We start from the raw sequence: 20,175 nt of genomic DNA, 5'->3' as shown, positions 1-20,175 counted from the left end.
CCATGGTCAGGGCGGAGTTCTCCATGCGTCGGGCATTGAGGCGGGCAGAGTGCCTCAAGGTGACTAGCAGGGAGTTGGAACAGGCTATGAGTGCCTACCTGCGAGACCTTGAGGCCAGGACAGAGGTGTAACGCTCACCTGGTTCCCACGGAGGCGCGGCGTCGAAGGCGCAGAACTCTGAAGATGGACAGGAAGGGCCCCTCTATTCTGGCTTCCCTGGCTCGTTGGATACCCTCCTGTGCGTGAAAAGGGAGTATTACCAACTGTGGAACAATGCTCAAGCCTCCCACTCCCTTCCAACCCTCCACGATACCTCCTCCACGATTCCCCGTGAAGCCTCACCTTAGGGTTTGGAAGGATGAGCTCTCCATCCTGCTTCTGATGCAGGGGCGCGTTGAAACCCAGTTACTTCACTGGATTGAGGATTGATGGGAGTTCAGGTAAGCTTGACTGTTCAGGTAAGGCGCTGTAAAAGTTCTGTTCAAAAGTTCAAGCTTAATAATAATGTTCGTTGTCTAATTGCAGCAAGCGCTAATGCTTATGTCTTTTTCCCCTTAGGGGCCGGGGTTCGGAGTGCCGGAGATATGGCGCCGACCCGAAGTGAAACAGTTCTGGATGAGCGCTCAGGTAATGTCTTTGCATTCGCTCATTCAGGAAGCGGCAGGACCCGAAATGCAGTGGGAATAATCCAACAGGTAAGACTTAAAAGGAAACAGAGCTTTCCTTATTCCTTTTCTCCCTCTCACCTTTGTTCTTGTCTTTTTTCCTCTAGGCGCCGGGGCGTAGCTGAATCCGGAAGATCGCTGCTGAAGATGGAAGCGCCTTGCAAAGGTGAGTAAAATGCAGCGCTGCAGCGATCGAAACGAAATGCCTTTAAAATGATGTCTTCCTTTTCAGGGCCGTTGGAGAAATGACTCCGGGATGCAGATTTAGCAGGTAAGGGCTTTTCTTCTCCTATTCTCTTCCTTTCTCCCCTTGCAGGTGTTCCAGGGTGCTGGCAGGCGTGGCTGAAGTCAGGATGCAGGAGCTGACACGGTGAGCGTCCAGTTGCTAGGTGCATAACAACGCGAAGCATGTGTGGCTGTTCGGGTGGGGTTTAAATAGCCTTGGAAGAAGTTCCTGGTATGTATCCTTCCACCAATCAGGTATGTATCCTTCCCCGACCACACCCGGGTGGTGAAGTAGTCCTACAGGTTAAGTAGTCCCATTCAGGCCTCAAGAGGGCCTGGATGAAGCAGCAAGGTCTGCATCAGGTAAGTGTGCACCCAAGCACTTAAACACATATCCTCTTCTATGAGCCTGGCGCCTAAGGCGCCAGGACTGGGGTCCGCTATGAGCCTGGCGCCTAAGGCGCCAGGACTGAGTCCAAAGGGCCCCGACTTGGGCCCGCTGAGACTTCCCTGGGGAAAATGATGTCTGCCTCTGGGGTTGCTGGGCCCGGCCTGGCTCCTTAGAGGTAGGCATCATGACAAGAGGCCCGCCTCCAGCAAATAGACATGGAGTTCGATGATGCCCTGGCCGAAAACATCACTGAGTGAGCTGCAGGACTTGCCCGTCGCCATTGTAAATAGTTTATAGTGTTAGGTTTCCTTTTTTTTATTTTGGGGCTTTTGGACTGTGCCCCACACTTTTGTATATAGTTTTTTTGTTAGGTAGGTTATTAAATAGGTTTCATTTGTTTCGTTGGGCTCATGGACCCTTGAAAATTGGATTGTACATAGTTGGACGTTGGATTCATTTGGACATTTTAATTTCATTTCACCATGTATCAATGGATTTACCTTTTTGCGTTTTATTTGGATTTGGTTTGCTGGACAGAGAGTTTTGGCTATTTTTCTTTTGGATTACTTGGGTTTTTTGAGGATTCTTTTATTTTTTTATTTGGACATGCATTTCATTTCATGTTTGCCATTATTTTATGCTTTAAGTACTTTCAATTGGTTTTCATGTTAATACATTTTGATCTTTTACTTCAATGTGTGGGATTCGCTCATTGGGTTCATGCATGTCGACATGTGGGTTTACTCAATCAATGGCAACCTGTGTGTGTGTGACGGACATGTGTTGATGTACATAGTTGACTTTTGGTTTGTGTCATGAGATGGGCATGTCACTGCTGGGTGGGTGAGTGGGTGGGGGGACATGAGTCGGACATGAGTGGGGGCCTGCTTGCAGGTGCCTATCACTGCTGGGGGTGGGGTGCTGGGGGACATGAGTGGGGGCCTGCTGGCAGGTGCCCCTCACTGCTGGGGGGTGGGGGTGCAGGGAGACATGAGTGGGACATGAGTGGGGGACTGCTGGCAGGTGACCCTCACTGCTGGGGGGTGGGGCTGCAGGGGGACATGAGTGGGGGCCTGCTGGCTGGTGCCCCTCACTGCTGGAGAGTGGGGGTGCAGGGGAACATGAGTGGGGGCCTGCTGGCAGGTGCCCCTCACTGCTATGGGGTGGGGGTGCTGGGGGACATGAGTGGGACATGATTGGGGGCCTGCTGGCAGGTGCCCCTCACTGCTGGGGGTTGGGGTGCAGGGGGACATGAGTAGGACATGCTGGCAGGTGACCCTCACTGCTGGGGGGTGGGGGTGCAGTGGGACATGAGTGGGGGCCTTCTGGCAGGTGCCCCTCACTGCTGGGGGGTGGGGCGGCTGGGGGACATGAGTGGGACATGAGTGGGGGCCTGCTGGCAGGTGCCCCTCACTGCTGGGGGTGGGGGTGTTGGGGGTCATGAGTGGGGGCCTGCTGGCAGGTGCCCCTCACTGCTGGGGGGTGGGGGTGCTGGGGGACATGAGTGGGACATGAGTGGGGGCCTGCTGGCAGGTGCCACTCACTGCTGGGGGTGGGGGTGCTGGGGGACATGAGTGGGCCATGAGTGGGGGCCTGCTGGCAGGTGACCCTCACTGCTGGGGGGTGGGGGTGCAGGGGGACATGAGTGGGGGCCTGCTGGCAGGTGCCCCTCACTGCTGGAGAGTGGGGGTGCAGGGGAACATGAGTGGGGGCCTGCTGGCAGGTGCCCCTCACTGCTATGGGGTGGGGGTGCTGGGGGACATGAGTGGGACATGAGTGGGGGCCTGCTGGCAGGTTCCCCTCACTGCTGGGGGTTGGGGTGCAGGGGGACATGAGTAGGACATGCTGGCAGGTGACCCTCACTGCTGGGGGGTGGGGGTGCAGTGGGACATGAGTGGGGGCCTTCTGGCAGGTGCCCCTCACTGCTGGGGGGTGGGGCGGCTGGGGGACATGAGTGGGACATGAGTGGGGGCCTGCTGGCAGGTGCCCCTCACTGCTGGGGGTGGGGGTGCTGGGGGACATGAGTGGGGGCCTGCTGGCAGGTGCCCCTCACTGCTGGGGGGTGGGGGTGCTGGGGGACATGAGTGGGGGCCTGCTGGCAGGTGCCACTCACTGCTGGGGGTGGGGGTGCTGGGGAACATGAGTGGGGGCCTGCTGGCAGGTGACCCTCACTGCTGGGGGGTGGGGGTGCAGTGGGACATGAGTGGGGGCCTTCTGGCAGGTGCCCCTCACTGCTGGGGGGGTGGGGTGGCTGGGGGACATGAGTGGGACATGAGTGGGGGCCTGCTGGCAAGTGCCCCTCACTGCTGGGGGTGGGGGTGCTGGGGGACATGAGTGGGACATGAGTGGGGGCCTGCTGGCAGGTGCCCCTCACTGCTGGGGGTGGGGGTGCTGGGGGACATGAGTTGGCCATGAGTGGGGGCCTGCTGGCAGGTGACCCTCACTGCTGGGGGGTGGGGTCCAGGGGGGCATGAGTGGGGGCCTGCTGGCAGGTGCCCCTCACTGCTGGGGGGTGGGGGTGCAGGGGGACATGAGTGGGGGCCTGCTGGCAGGTGCCCCTCACTGCTGGGGGGTGGGGGTGCTGGGGGACATGAGTGGGACATGAGTGGGGGTGCCCCTCACTGCTGGGGGGTGGAGGTGCAGGGGGACATGAGTGGGGGCCTGCTTGCAGGTGCCCCTCACTGCTGGGGGGTGGGGGTGCAGGGGGATATGAGTGGGGGCCTGCTGGCAGGTGACCCTCACTGCTGGGGCGTGGGGTTGCAGGGGGACATGAGTTGGTGATCACGAGTTCAAGGTGCCATGTGGCCTGGCTGGGGGCATGCCCATGGTGGATGGACTGCCTGCGGGACATGACCAGGGGTGCTGGGTAGTCCCCTGTGGTGTGGGTCGCTTGCAGGGTCCGTGGGGGCGGGTAGAGGGCACTCCTGTGAGAACCCACACTGCCAATTGATGTGTGGGACTCCCTGCGCACCCCCCTGGATACACATACCCCGCTCTGACAGCGAAAGCATGTGTGGAACTTCCCCGTACCGCGTTATACACGTACCCCGCTCGCACAGGCCCAATCGTGTGTGAAACTTCCTGCGCACCCCAGTAATCCACGTACCCCGCTCGCACAGGGCCAATCGCGTGTGCAACTTCCCGTTCACCCCAGTAATCCACGTACCCCGCTCGCACAGGGCCAATCGCGTGTGAAACTTCGCGCGCACCCCAGTAATCCACATAGCCCGCACGCACAGGGCCAATCGCGTGTGAAATTTCCCGCACACCCCAGTTATCCACGTACCCGCACGCACAGGGCCAACCAATTGTGAAACTTCTCGTGCACCCCAGTAATCCACGTACCCCGCTCGCACAGACCCAATCGGGTGTGAAACTTCCCGTGCACCCCAGTAATCCACGTACCCCGTACGCACAGGGCCAATCGCGTGTGAAACTTCCTGCGCACCCAGTAATCCACATACCACGCTCGCACAGGGCTAATCGCGTGTGAAACTTCCTGCGCACCCCAGTAATCCATGTAGCCCGCACGCACAGGCCCAATCACATGTGAAACTTCCCCTGCACCCCAGTTCTCCATGTACCCCGCTCCCACAGGCCCAATCGCGTGTGAGACTTCCCACGCAGCGGGGTACGTGTATTCGGAGGGGTGCGCAGGGAGTTTTACAGGCGTTTTCATGGTTGTGAGCCTGTGCGCCATGTACAGGATTTGTGCGCTGTACACGGTGCACTGGGAGGGGTTGGGGGCGTAACTGGCGCTGCTGCAGGGTTGCTGCGCCACTCTGCGCCACGGCTGGTTTTGGATGTTGAAATCCATGAATACGCTGTACGCGGAAATGGATTTTAGCGCACGCGGCTGGCGCAGAAAGTCGCACGCGCACAGTGTGCGCCAGCCGGGTGCACCACTTGCGCGCAGAATTCTATGAATTACCCCCTTAATTGTAAAAAAAAGCAAACCATTTTTTTCGAATGAGCAGACAAACTATGCTTTCCATATTTGGTCTGCTTTCTTTTGTCTAGAACGTGTTCCACTCAAATGGTCTATACAGTGGTCGAAGTGTACGAAAAGTAGTAGTGGAACTATGTTCCCTACTGGCCTGCACCACTCCCCACAATCCGCATTGCCACTCCCCTGTCGTGCACAATTCAAACCCCAAAACACATGTGTCTGCTGTTTCCGGAATGGTTTCTTTTAAAATAAAAGTATAGGAACGGTAAAACTAAAAAGAAAGTAGAGGAGCGCCGCTCCCACTCACTTCGACCACTAGTCTATATAAAAAGAAAGATCAGGTAATGGGCTAAACAATGCCACCAGCATGTGAGAAGGCAAATCATTTTCACAGAAGACAGCACAGTACTCTCAGTGATGAGATGATTTGTCCAGGATCACTGTATCATCTGTTAGCAAAGCCAGGATACGTAAATTAATGCTTTGGTTCCACAGTCTTGCATTTGGTTACCTAATCACCTCTTCAGGTGAACACTTTATTCTCATTATTAGGGGTGGTTTCCTAGGTTTTACAACCACCCTCCTAAAGAAACCGATTTCTAGACCTCCGCGGTACTGATGATGTGTTTGTTATTATAGCAGCTGCTGTCTGGTGCAGGTACATTACTGCTAATAGCACCTCATGTGCTACAACACAAAGTACGTATACATGCTGGTCCATCAACTTCAGACATAGGAAAGGCTCAGTCGACCTTTGATAGAATTTGGTTTTGTAATCTTGCATATGAACATACATCTCTGCAATGAGTGGGTAACACACTGAGCTATCTTCTGGACCATTCATAGGAGCACTCACATTTATCAGTATGTATTTCAACTTTGGCTATTGCACATGATCAAATATCCTGACGTGTGCCGTTTATGTTTGGTGAACAATGGAAAAGGATTTCTTTAGATAAGGCAGCTTTGTGGAGCCCCAATCCAAAGTGGGGTCCCGGGGCAAGTGCCCCCTTTGCCCTTTCAAAAATACATCTCTGATTTGCATGCTGGGTTGAGGGAGTTCTCAAATTTAGCAGTCACTTTTGATAATGTTATTTTCAACAGTGTTAGAGTCCCGCTGCATGACAAGAGGGCTATACTGGTTCTCGAGTGACGAACCTACATGCATCTCTTAGGCTCTAACAGATTTGATTATGTAAATGTACAGGGCCAATTGCAGGCATTGATTTTAGATCAATAGAGTAACTTTTAGCTGGGTGCCTTTAAAAAATCATCTCACACTGGCCTAAGCAGGACCCCTTCTGTATCACTTAAAGATGTGATCCCCATTGCAATGGCAGATCAATATCATGCATGTTGCGTAAAGTCCTGTTATATTGATATAAAGGTGTGTACCAATAGTTTGTGATTTAGGACAGATAATATTGTCACTTGTATCTTTTATGCAAGATCTTATGGGCAGAGGAGGCATCAGTCCCCGTTATCTGTTCTCACTTCTCAAAGCAGAGTGACTAGCTGTTGACTAGTTTGTTTTGCAGATGGTCAATTCTCTATAATAGAGTGTGCCCCCTGTATGCCGTATTTGGAAAAGCTCAACTTTACTGACTTTATAAATATTCCCATAGGCTGAATTTGTGGCAGAATCCCATTTGACACTGTTAAAATCCCTGTGTCTTTCAATGCCAGGAAAACTGCTCTTCTCCAGTCACTGGACATGAGTGCCACTGAAGGCATTCCTATCCTCTTGGGTCACTGTCCCTGGAGGCATTACTATGCTCAGGGTATTTGCCCTTGATGGCTCCTGGAGGTGTTCCTGTCCTCTAGGGTCATTGCCCTTGAGTGCCCCTGGAGGCATTTCTGTCCTCTAGAGTCATTGTCCATGAGTGCCCCTGGAGGCATTCCTATCATCTATGGTCATTGCCCATGAGTGCCCCTGGAGGCATCCCTATCCGCTAGGGTTACTGCCCATGAGTGCCCATGAAGGCATCCCTATCCTCTAGGATCACTGCCCATGAGTACCCCTAGAGGCATTCCTATGTTCCAGTGTCATTGTCCATGAGTGCCCCTGTAGGTGTTCCTATCCTCTAGGATCACTGTCCATGAGTACCCATGGAGGTGTTCCTTTCCTCTAGTGTATTTGCCCATGAGTGCCCCTGGAGGCATTCCTGTCCTCCAGGGTTACTGCCCATGAGTAATCCTGGAGGCATCCCCATCCTCTAGGGCCACTGCCCATGAGTGCCCCTGAAGCCATTCCTATTCTCTAGGGTCACTGGCCATGAATACCCCTGGAGGTGATACGATCCTCTAGGGTCACTGCCTATGAGTGTCTCTGAGGGTGTTCCTATGTTCTTGTTATTTCCTTGGTCCACATTATTATGAAGACTTCTCAGCTGCAGGTCTCCTACAGTGATGTAACTATAGGCGAATTTGAATCTGAATGTCTTCTCCATTCATAGAGCAGGTGCTTGCCTCTGTTTCAGTCATTGACATGGACTCATATTCGTTAATGGTGCTCTACACCTTTGTGTGTCATTACACTCCAGTGCATTTGAGTGTGTCAAGTCTATACAACCCCAAACCAAGTAACAATTGATCCTTGAAATAAGCAACCAGTTTTGTTTGAAATCGGTTGGTTGAACTTAACAGGAGCCCCTCTAATTGAGCACAAATACTTCAATAGCAATGCTGATGCTATTAAAGCCCAAATCACCAATGACGCATCACATCAATAAGAGCTTCTGGACTACGCTGATAAACCTGAGACATTATCTACCCCAGAGAAAACATAATGAAGAAGGCCTCTCATAAACCAACACAAAGTATGAAATACACAAAGATAATTCTGAAGCTTTAGACCATTTGACAAAGTCTGCTGCCTGGCTCTGTGTAGAGGTACTATCTGAGGGTGCATACCTCCTAAAGCCATTGGAATTTCGGCCTGGTGGCAGAATGTGAAGGATCTTCAAGGCACTCTCCCTCTGTCTGGGCTGCTTGGCAGGAAACAGTCACACTATGATCACTAAAACCTTTCCACTCAGTGTGGTGGATGTTAGGGAACCCCTCCCACTCCTCACAACTACACAGCCCCATCTCCAACGACCTAAAAACTGCCCATAGAACCAAGTGTTTTTGATAATGTCTGCACCCACAAGGTTGCATGTCAGCTGCAGCACTCAGAACCACACACAATCCCCAACAAGCACGGTGTCCCTGATCTTCAAATGTGTGAGAAATGACTGTGACTACCACATGTCCACCCACAAAGCTCTTGCGCATGTGACTGTAGGAGGGATATATGGAAACTACAGGGAATTGAAGAATACACTGAGGGGCAAATCAGACCCACGAGGACGCAGTTATTTACAGCTCGTGCTCGAACAGTCATCTTACACGTTGTCCTCACACATCCTGATGACTGGAGAGAACCCAGAAGGGCCACCAGAGTAGATATAACTGTGGTGTAAACTGTGAGCCGCACGTGACCTACATATATTCATGAACTTGCCAACTCTTCTAGGAGCTGCACAGTGACTGTTGAACCCTAACCTTTCCCTTATCCAGATGTTCACCCTAGACTAATCCACAGTTTAGTGAATGGCTGCAGAGAATAACACCCAACCAGTATTTCCCTGTAACTTGGCCCATGATTGCGGCATTTCACAGCAATGGCATCAGCATTGGCAATGTGTATCATTCGTCAATAGTGTAGATACTGACAATGAGATAACATAATTTTCATAACTGTTAAAATAAATATTTGTGTGTATTTATGTTTTGTGAAATTGGTTGAAACGAGTCAACCTTACACAAAAGAATGAAAACACGCACTTAAAATACAAAACACACACAGAGTAAAATTACAATAGTGGTGAGCTCAATATATGCTTGTATTGAGTCGGCATTTTCCACTTAAACGTGAATGCTAATGAACTCAGCCCCAATTCCTGACGAAGTGTGGTGACTGGCAGACAATTTGGCAGTGTCAACGCCTTCCCGCAAATAACAACATAGGTTTCATAACTGTTAAAATAAATATAAAGAAACCTGTTAGACCTCTTTCCCCCATGTCTATTTTCTTCAAGCCACCAGATTGCACTGACAGGGTGGTCGTTACGCTGACAAGGGTTTTAGATGCACTTTACCAAGAAATGTCTGATGCTCAAATATGATCAGGAGGTCCTCTCTGTGAGCATGGAGCCTGCCATCACTGCTGTGGGAGACTCTGGATTTGTTAAGGCAAGACTAGAAATGGCAGCATAGAGCATGCATGAATCAAGAGAAATGTCAACCATACGTACCTGAAGAGAAGAGTTTGATCAAATAAGGAAATAGCTGGTCTATACTATCATCACAGAATCCAGATCCTTTCCCAATGAATGTTTCCCATATCATCCTTCCATCAAGGTATTTGTCATGGAATTGTTGGAGGCTCAAGCCAGACGTCTTTTGCTCTAGTAGGTTCTTCTCCATCTTGAGAGGTATAATGACTACACTTGCCTGGCACATATATATAACAAGAAACCTACATTTGAAATACCATTTTAAAGGCGTCTGTTTATATGTGTTTTTCCATCTTCATTCCTAAATCGTTTCAACAGCCTATGTTCGTCTTCTGTCATGGGTAGCTTTTTATTTCTTACCATTTATTTTCTTTTTTGATTGCCAAGTACACATTTGTCACTGGCTTGTCAATAATGACACCAAGCCAAAAATAACACTGTTATCTTTGTTTAGCTTTCAACATGAGGACAGTGTCATGGGAGAGAGATACAAGATGAGGCTGAGAGTCAAAAAGGCTTAGACAAACAACAAATTTATTCTATAGTCCCACCACGGAAATTGCAGTCCCGAATCCTTTCAGTGGGTACAAAACAGCACTCTTACAAAAGTTTCTACAAGGCTCCCATTCAAGTCTGGTTGAAGGTCCAATGAAGAACCCTGATTTCTACCTTTGTGTTTCAGTTTTCCAGGGGTTAGAAAACCTGCTTCTAGTTCTCTGGGGTTCCAAACACTGCTTCAGTGGGCCTGGATACTCTGGGGTCTTAATTGACTTAATGCTTTAGCACCTGGCATGTCAGGTGTCTACCCACTCCAGGCAATTGCCCATCGTCTCAAACAGGCATGATTGCTGGATATCAAAGATAAAGGGTTACCAGAACCCTCCTCTTTCTGTAGTTGGGACTTACTCTCAGCAGTCACCCTCATATGAAAGAATATAAGTTCCCTGCCCTTCGATGGTGTTGCACCTGTTTAATCCTCCACCCACAATTACTGTCTACACTGGACCAATCTGGCCATCTGGAACCTCGCTATTTATTCGGGTTATGGGGTTCACCTGTCCTCCAGCCACCTCCTCAGGCTTAATGTAATGATCTTGCCCTCTTAGGGGTACTTAGGCCCAGCTGCCTCTTAGTGGTCGACCAATGACAGCACCATCAACTGCCCCTCCAGGAACTACCTTTGCATAAGGTAACCATTCTCTTACAAATCAAAAGTCATTGTTAGGGAGAATTCCCCAAAATGGCTAATTTCCCTTACCTTCTGAGTCAATCATCAGCTTTGCTGGATTTCTAGGATTTATTTTTTTCACCTGGTAAGAGTGTGAGCCTTTTTTACCCACTCTTACATGTGTTTTGCTGTGTGTATTTAAACGTGTTTGTGTTCATAGACTGTGGAGCCTCACTTACTCCATAGGCATCATCTTTTTACTGTGTGTTACACCCTCAGTGCAGTGACACAGGGTTTTCTTTTTCAGACTTCCCACTTTAAACTCCATATTCTGTCACTGACTACTGTCTCCGAGAACATGTAAAGTTGCCATTGACTTTATTAGTCTTTCTAAAACCACAGACCCAGTACAACCTATCTTACATAGAGTACTGGAAAGGGTTAATGCTTATCCCTTTTTGTCTGTCTCTCATGGACTTGGCTGGTGGCAGTGGTGTCTACCCGATTTTTTCTACCGTGTTTATATTAAATAGCCTTGGTATTGTTTTAGTCTGGGTTAGTAGCCTTGAACTTAAACCCGCTGGACCATATTTGTTTTAATTTGTTTCCAGCTGGGTTCATACGCAAATTCATTTTGGAAAGGTCTTTCTCGTGTTTTACTCTGCATGCCAAACCAGGTTTGGTCCCTTTGTTCGCTGACGTTTGGCAGGCTTCTGCACAGAAGCCCTCCTTAGGCGCCTGAAAGTCTGGGTAGGCAGGATTTCAGGGAGTGGTTTTAGGAAACCTGCCTTGGGTTCCCTTGGTAACCCAAGTCGCACTCCGGTTTGATTGGCTAGGTGACTGTCCCGCCAGGACAGCCACCCTGCTGTGTGATTGACAGCTAGGCTGTGTGAATGGGGGAAAACTGCATAAAAAGCAGGTCTATGAGAGTGAGAAGGCAGAGTCGCCACTGGATCGAGAGTACCAAAGAGAAGCTGACAGAGAGGACCTCTACAACGACTGAACCTCCCGTTGAAGCCCTACTGCGGGTCCGAATCTCCAAACTTTGATGACAGGGAATATCTGCAAGGAATCTTCTTTCCTTGAGCTAGTGGGGCCAACCAGTTCGCCAAACTGCAAGCCAGGCCTCCTTCCACTGGTTGAATTTGCTGTGCACAGCTACAGTGAACCGGATAGCCAGAAGGACCGAACCTTGCTTGGGTTTTAAGGAGCGCACCTTTTATTCGTTGCTTTGCTCTGCTGCTGGTTTCTTTCCTGGGCAGTGCAGGACCCTCCAGTCCTCTTAGTTCATGTCAGTCCGACAGTCGCTTCGGGAACCGTGAGCCTGCAGGACCTGCAAGGAATGTCCGCCTCAGCTACAGCCTTCTTCTCAGTTTAACGTACTGTTCAAACCCGGTTGTTCATTCCGTTCGACCGCAGTGAAAGTGTTTGAAATCTTTTGCCAATCAGAGGGCTTGTCCTTCCCTATTCTTTAAAGTAACTTTTCTTCCGACCAACTTCGTTATGAACTCTTGTCAAAGACTTAACTGCAAACTACCCTGAACTGTGTGATCCTCTGCAAATACTTTTGGTCCATTGACTTTGGCCCATGGCCGTTGATTTCATTTCTTCACTGTAGTTACTTTTTCTAGATTGCCCTGCTTGCTTACTTGTTGGTGCTGCTCAACGTTTGCCTAACTTTGTCTTTCCCTCCCTTTTAAATTGCTGGAGTGCCATTTTGCTCACACTTCATTTTGAGCTTAACTTGTCCAGAATCTATTGGGTGGTGTGTAGTATATTAAGAGTGTGATTTTTCAACTGCTTTACTTTAGTGAATTGTTTTACATCTTATGTGTAAATAAATGTAAATTCTTTTACTCAGAAACCTTGAGTCATTGTTTGAACCATAGTAATTGCTGTCCTTTGTGTAGCTATTGGTACTGCTCACTTTACTCTTGAGATAAGTCTGGCTGCTCAGCCATCGCTACCACTTTACTGTGTACTACAGGCTTGTACCAAAGGTGAATTTTTACTGTCACTTGTAGTCTTAATTGTGTGTTGTGTTCCCAAAGGGTACTGCATATGATTCTGCCTAACAGTCATTTGTAGATTATACAGCTCCTCCAACAAAATAATGTCATCCTTCAAAACACCAACTCTCTCGTTTGCCTTCCTCACTACTCAAAATGCCACTAGCTCAACACTCTCTTTCAAACACGCCTCTCCAGCTCAATACCAAGTCCCCACATTTGGCATCTGGCTAGTTCTTCATTTTTTCCCTTCCCATTTCCCTCGAGGTGAAGTAAAGCATCTCATAAGGAAATTGTAGGAGTAAGATATGAGGGTGGAAGAGGTGCATCGCAAACCTTAAGCAAAAGAGGAGGAAAGTAGTTTTAAGTACAGACGGGTTGAGGGGTGTCTCTGACCCCAAAGAGGTAGGAACAAGGAGAGAACAACAGAGAAAGTAGTCAAGCCCCAAATCAGCAGGGGGAACCTGAGAGGGGAGGAAAAATGATCACTTGGCAAGGCATCAAGAAAGAACATGCAAAGATATTGATAAGGGATTGATAAGGGATAGGAGGGATGTCCACAGGTAACAAGCAGGTGGTGAAACATCGAGGAGGCCGAAAGAGAGATTGGGCTGGTGGGCAGTAACACCATCATCCTAAAACAGGGAGTTTGTAAGAGCCATAGATCCTTTGTTGGCTGAAATGCCTGTGCACATAATAAATGGAATTCCCTATGTTTTATATTTGCAGACATATAGTGTCATTTCACTTTTGACAAGTCATTCGGTTCCAAACCAGCATTTCAGGCGCTCATTGGTGAGCGGCTTCTTTTTGTTTAATTCTCTCTTAACGGATATTTTACTCTTCTCACAATGTGTATTTCTTTGGCACCTGGATTGGGGTTCTTCAACTATTACACAGATTGTCACAGGTTCTAACCCATGATTACCATTGGCTCTTTGGCTTCTCGGAGCATTTGCATCAATTTCCTAACACTTGTGTGGCATGCCACTTCAGTAGATTGACTATCCGTCAATTTCCCTTGGGGTCGAACCTTTGGGTGGTACCACTCTGCACACCCATCGCTTTACCCTATCACTACAATGGCAATTTCATTTGTTAGCCTTATAAAACATATAGCAAATGACTCCTCTAATCTTTGTTTTATGTTTCCCACAACCTCTGATGCCTTTTTTTTCCCTGTGGTACAACTTAATATGCGGTAAGTACATTGTGTCTACCTTACTTACAATTGGTATCTTTAATGTTCCATTTCAATTTGTATAACTAACTTGCTACTGCATTGATGACCAATATTTTCTAATGTCAATTATGTGTATGATGTATAACTTGTCTTTATAATTGATTCAACTGATGTATGCATGTGTGACCTTCTCAGCCGTGAACAAGACGTATGTCGAAACACGTGACGACTGGATACTTAAAGTTATTAAAGACTTTGCCAAATTAGCTTGGCCTTAGAATTTTGAATCTTCTCATCTCCAGGCTAAGCGCTTTTTCCAGTCTCTATACCCCCCCTTTTTTCTATATAGTGTAAATGATATTGCCCAATCACAGACTGGGGATTTGCAAATAACATGTAACATTCGCTGTCACCTCACCTCTGATTCGTGCTATAAATGCATCAATTTTATGATGCAATGTTGAATGTCTTTTTGATTATTCCCAGCCTGGGCTGTGCATTAAACTTCTGTTTTTCTCACATCTCCTGCATTCATGTTTGGCTCATTGGATTCATATTTATTATTTGGATTTGGGACTTGCCTTACACTTCTGGTGGATCGCGGAGGGACTCCAGGTCACTTCCAGGCTGGTGGACAGCTGTTGGCTCCTCCGCCACACTCCCCTGGGCGAGCGGGGCCCGCCTGCAGGGAGCAAAAAACTTCAAAGACCAAGCGTCAGAGTTACCAGAGGCTTGCCTGATCGCTCTAGGCATCTGCCCGGCCCCCACGAGTGCAGGACTTCAGAAGACCATAGCGAGCCAGTGCACCTGATCGAGAAATACAGTAGGAGAGTTTGCAAGAGTGGAGTGATAGTGTGAACCAGGTGGTGTTTTTCCTTTCCCTTTTCCTTTTAGTAGAAACTGAAAAGGGCTCCCGTAGCGTGGAGTGGTGACATCACAGTAGTAATAGACTTGGTTAGTGTAGAGTACACATCCCTCAATAAGAGGAGGGAGGGCAGCGCTACTTCAGAAATACAGTGGGAAGTCCTCCATTAGCGAGGACTGTACCCTCCGTCCACGCTAAGGGACGAAAGGTAGAGAACATAAATAATTGTGTAAATAAGTGTAATTTGTTTAAATATGTTGGATAAAGTGTACAAAACATAGCTATTGGGTGATCAGAGGCAGAAGTATTTGATGTAAGGTTTGGAGTGATGGGAAAATATTGGGTAGGTGAGTATATTTGGGAGAGGGTGTGGTTTTAGTGATATTATTCTTGCGCGAAGACACACTGTGCTCTTGTGTTCAGTGTTTTTTCGCTCTCTTCTTTTTTGTGTTCTGTGTTTAAAAGGTCATTCAGGGTTGCGCCATAGGAGGCATCCCTTAGAGTTGTTACTGAGGAAATTGTTTTGGTCTCTTGCGAGTAGTAGGTACTGGCCAGTTGCGTTCATGATTTTACTGTCTAAGAGGAAAATGGGCACTCTATTAGAGCATATGTGCAAGGAGTCCCAATTTATAGGGATGTTGAAGGGGCCTCAAAACCCTCAGCACACCCCCAAGGTGACAGATGCCACACACTGAAGCAGCCACACAGACCATAACGAGATGACATCACCAAAGTAATCATGAAGAGGCAACATGGCTGAACACATACCTAGAGACATTATGGGGGTGCAAAAGAGCACACATGAACTGCTTGCAGAAACCCCAAAGCAACTAACATTAACAGCTATGAAAATAAAGATGGAAGTCACAGCTGCATTGAAATGAATGGAAGTCATTGGAAAGGCTCAAAAGACAGGGAGAGGCCTGGCACACTGATTTCCCTGAGAAACGCAAAGCAGAACTGGCAGTGCAGTCACTTTGCCGGACCTTGCTATGGACACTGGGAGAGAGTGTTCAAGTCAGCAGAAAAGGTAAATAAAACAATTGCAAGGGCTGGGAGCTAAAATTCTTCATGAATGAAAGGAGAGAAACTACAATTCTGCTGTCTCTACACACGTGATTTGAACCTGGGCAACAAGGCCCATTCATCCGAGGCAAGCAGAAACTGTTGTTCCCATGACACTGAAGACAGTAGATGCAAAAATGTCAGCATGAAGGTGGAGGCGGGAACATCCTGGCTCAGAGCCAAAAGAGTCAGAGAAGTGGTAACCTTAGTGGGAAGAAGCTACATCCAGATGATCCTAGAGGAGATCCGTGGGATGCGCACAGACATTGGAGCTAAAGTGGCGGACCGGTCAGCAAAGGTGGTCATGCTGGAGGAAAGGTTAGACGGGTGGAGGCGAATCAAGCCTCTTTGGGGTGTTGGAATCACAGTTTGAGGTCAGTTTCCGGGACATCGAGAGAAGAGAAGTGGAACTAGGTTTCCAAGTGGATGATATCAAAAGTAGAGAGAGGTGCAAGAACCTTGTGCAAGAACCTTGTTTTTTTTGGTCTGATAGAAAAGGAAGGGGAATCCGTGGCTGGGTTCGAAAGTTAAATCCAGAAAATTATAGGGATGTTCCTAGGATCTAAGGAAGGTGAACAAGTGACCCTGGACTGAGTGCACCGGGCGGGTATCGGCACCAAGAGGCCCACCTCAGTGCTGGCTAAGCTACACTATTACCGTGACAAGACTGACATCCTGGAGAGAGCAAGGCGAATGGGGGCCATTGACTACGAAGACTCCAAGGTGTCCATATTTTAGGACCTTATCAAGACGTAAGAAGTGTGGCTCCCTTACGAGGTGGCTCCAGGAGAAAGGTGTAAGATACAGATGGGGCTACCCCTTTGTAGTTATATTTGAACTTGAAGGAGAGATATATCACCCAGTGCTTGAGGAGGACATCAAAACGGCTAAAGAGGAATTTACAGGCCCCCTACAGGATCACCAGGGGGAAGATGGGGGAGTGAGAGCTAGCAGCAAGCCGAGAACCTAGGGGCCCAAAGAGTATGGAAGGTGCAAAATGATAGGGGCCAGGAAATCCCGAAGCTCAGTACTCCCCCCTCGCAGAAAAGAGACTACTTGAGGGGAGCCAGACTGACTGTTGACAGTTATTTTCTCCATGAGGACTCAAAAGCCCCGGGCTTGGAATCCAGTTGTTACGGGTTTATTTGTGCTTCTGAGGGAAAATGTGGGGCAGGCCATGGGAGAGGTGAAGCGATGGAGTTTAAGAAGGAAAACATTTTGTATGTTGCCATAATATTGTTCAGGTTTCAGAGGTAGGAGCTTGCAGAGGGACTATGGCCAGGTACCTCAAAGCAAGAGGAGAAGGAAGGGGAGTGGCCGTGGCTGGTCAAATGAGGAAGGAAGGGTCGGGCGACACTAGGATGCTACATATATGGGGAGGTATAGGGGATGTTATTGATGGCAGGACAGAGGCTGATATCTTGGTGGTTCAGCCGTTAGGCCACAAGCGGGAATGGGAAGGGAGGGAGAAAAGGAGGATGGGGGGGTGGGATGAAAGGGAAGCGAGACAGAAAGGGGAGCAGAGAAGACGGCTCACATATATAGGAGAAGAGGGGCTGACTGAAAGGGGTCCAGGGGGCGGGGTATAGGAGCTACATGCAGTACTTCATCAGGACTGAATTGGGGGAGAGGAACGATTGAGGGCAGAGGAGAAGGGAGGTATCCATGATGGTAAATGGTTAATTGTAAGGTGGCAACGTTGAATGTGAAGGGGCCAAACTTTGCAAAGCCAACCGGGCACAGCTATTCCTGCAGGAAACACACTATAGACGGGGGATAGAACACGCCATGAAAGGACAAGAGGTGGGGCAGACTTTTTGGGCCTCTCAATAAGACGAGCAAAAAAGAGGTGGTGGGAATCATTTTTCACGAGCCATGCAGTTGCAGGAGGTACAGGTTAAGAAAGGTTTTGGTTGCAGGTTGTTGGCAGTGAAGGGACATATGAAAGGCAGGTTGCTCACCCTCGCATCAGTATATGCACCAAATATGAACCAGATAGCCTTCCTCTGGAATTTGTCCTCAGTGTGAGAAGAATGGGGAGGGAATGCTTATGGTGGGAGGGGACTTTAATCTGGTCGCCAACCCGGCAGTGGATTGGTGGACAGCAAAGGGCGACAAGGTCAAGGTGAGGCGAAAGGAGCATGAAGCATTCCCTCAACTGTTGCAAGACTACTTCTGGGTGGATGTGAGGAGGTCCAAGTTTCTCCAGACAGGAGGGTATATCTTTTTTCATCCCCACACCGCACATACACCAGAATCGATCTCTTGCTGGTGGCAAGGGAGCAGGTGGCTATAGTATCCTCCCTGAGGGGTGACATGGTCAGACCACAAGATGGTCATGACAGTCTGGTGGATAGAAGAAGGGAGGAAGAGACTGCCAAGCTGGAGATGCAATGACGGTCCTCTCTGAGACTCAGTATTTAAGGATTTCCTGCAGACAGATTACCCACTATTTCAAAATAAATGAAACAGTGGAGGTAGAGCTGAAGACAGTGTGGGAGGCAGCCAATGTAACGGTGCAAGGCCTTCTTATAGTGGAAGGGGCCCATAAAAAGAGGGGAAGAGCGCTGAGTGAGGGAAGGCTTCGGGAGGAATTGCGAGACATGAGGGCAAGTAACAAGACCGGGAGTGGATAGAGAGGGATTATTGGAGACAATGTGGAGACAGGAACTTCACTTACTCTTGATAGGGAAAGTGGCAAAGAAGATGTGCCATAACAAACAAAGGTTCTATGAGGGAGGGGACCGAGTGGTGACACTGTTGGCAAACTGGGTCAGAGAATGCAGTGGGGCAGGGGGATCTACAGTCAGAAGGACGAGACTGGGGAGGTAATTGGACTCAGGGGAAACCCCCCAGAATGTTTTGCAGGCACTGCAAAACACTGTACTCCCAACCAAGTACATTGGGGGAGAGAGAGAATAAAGATTATTTGGGTAAGCTCCCCATCTCGCAGCTGACAAAAGAGGAAAATGCTCTACTTGAAGCAGATATCACAATGGAGGAGGTCAAGAGAGCGATAGGCCAGCTAAAGCCAAGGGAGATACCAGGGGAGGACAGCTACAAAGCAGGATTCTATAAGCAGTTCCAAGAGGTTCTGGCAGGGCTCCTGATGAGAGTTTTTAATTCCATAAGGCAACTGGAGGATATGCCCACTACAGTTCGAGTAGCACTCATAACGGTGATCCCTAAGCAGGGCAAGGACTGGACGAGCTGTGCCACATATATGCCTATATCTTTGCTTAACGTAGCTGCAAAGAACGTCACAAGAATTCTGGCATCTCGCCTAGAGATATTTATTAATTTATTTATTTGTATTTTATTGTTTGCTTGTTAGGCACTTATACAATAAGAATATATTGTTTCAAAGCGCCCATAGGGCAGGGAAGGAAGGGGGAATTACAACACATTATTTAAGAGCAGAGGGCGAGATACATCTTCCCCGCCTGATACACCCACACCAGACGGGCTTCATCCAAAACAGGCAATTCTCTTGTAACCTGACGAAACCCCTCAATATTCTGAAGGACCCAAGGACACAGAGTGAGGGGCCCTTGTCCTTTCCCTGGACGCCAAAAAGCATTTGTCAGGGTCAACTGGTCCTTCATGGAAGGGGTCATTGAGGAGATAGGTATGGTAGAACAGTGGATGAGATGGATTAGGGCCCTGTATCACACCCCAATGGCAAGAGTGGTGGTTAATGGAGACATGTCCAGGGCAATAAAGTTGCAGAGAGGGACCAGGCAGGGGTGCCCCCTGTCACCTTTACTGTACGCTTTGGTTATGGAACCATGGGTAATGAGGGGTTGCAAGCATAAACGTGGACAGGGATATAAAGTGAGCCTATTCACTGTTCTACCTCACAAACCTGCAGTCCTTGGTACAGGCCCTTTTACAGGATTTGGAAAAGTATGGGGAATTATCGGGTTTTGGGTCAATCTAGCTAAATTGGTAGCATTCCTAGGTGGAAATTGGAGCCAGAAAGACAGTGAGTAGGTTGGTAGATGGGGATTTACGGCAAGACAGGAGGGCTTTCGATACCTGGGTATCAAAATCAAAAGGGAAGCTGGAAACCTATTGGAAAAGAACTACATCCCGTTGTGGAGCAGTATAAGCGAGAGCTTGCAATGTTGGGGACAGATTAGGCTTTCCTTGATAGCACGGCTACACCGTATCAAGATGAAAGTCCTCCCTAAACTGTTGTTTCTCTTCCAAATGCTCCCAGCGAAGGTTCCTGCCCACTTCCTAACTGCCGAAAAGAAGGCCCTCGTAGGTTTTTTATGGGCAGGAGCAAAACCCTGGGTAGCCTATTGGATGTTGGAGTTGCCAAAGGAGGGGGGGCGGTGGGATTTCCGGACCTGGGAACATACTACAGTGT

This window comes from Ambystoma mexicanum, chromosome 9 (genome assembly GCF_040938575.1).
Source record: "Ambystoma mexicanum isolate Mex_15411 chromosome 9, UKY_AmexF1_1, whole genome shotgun sequence".
Taxonomy (NCBI): domain Eukaryota; kingdom Metazoa; phylum Chordata; class Amphibia; order Caudata; family Ambystomatidae; genus Ambystoma; species Ambystoma mexicanum.
This window is presented reverse-complemented; position numbering follows the sequence as displayed.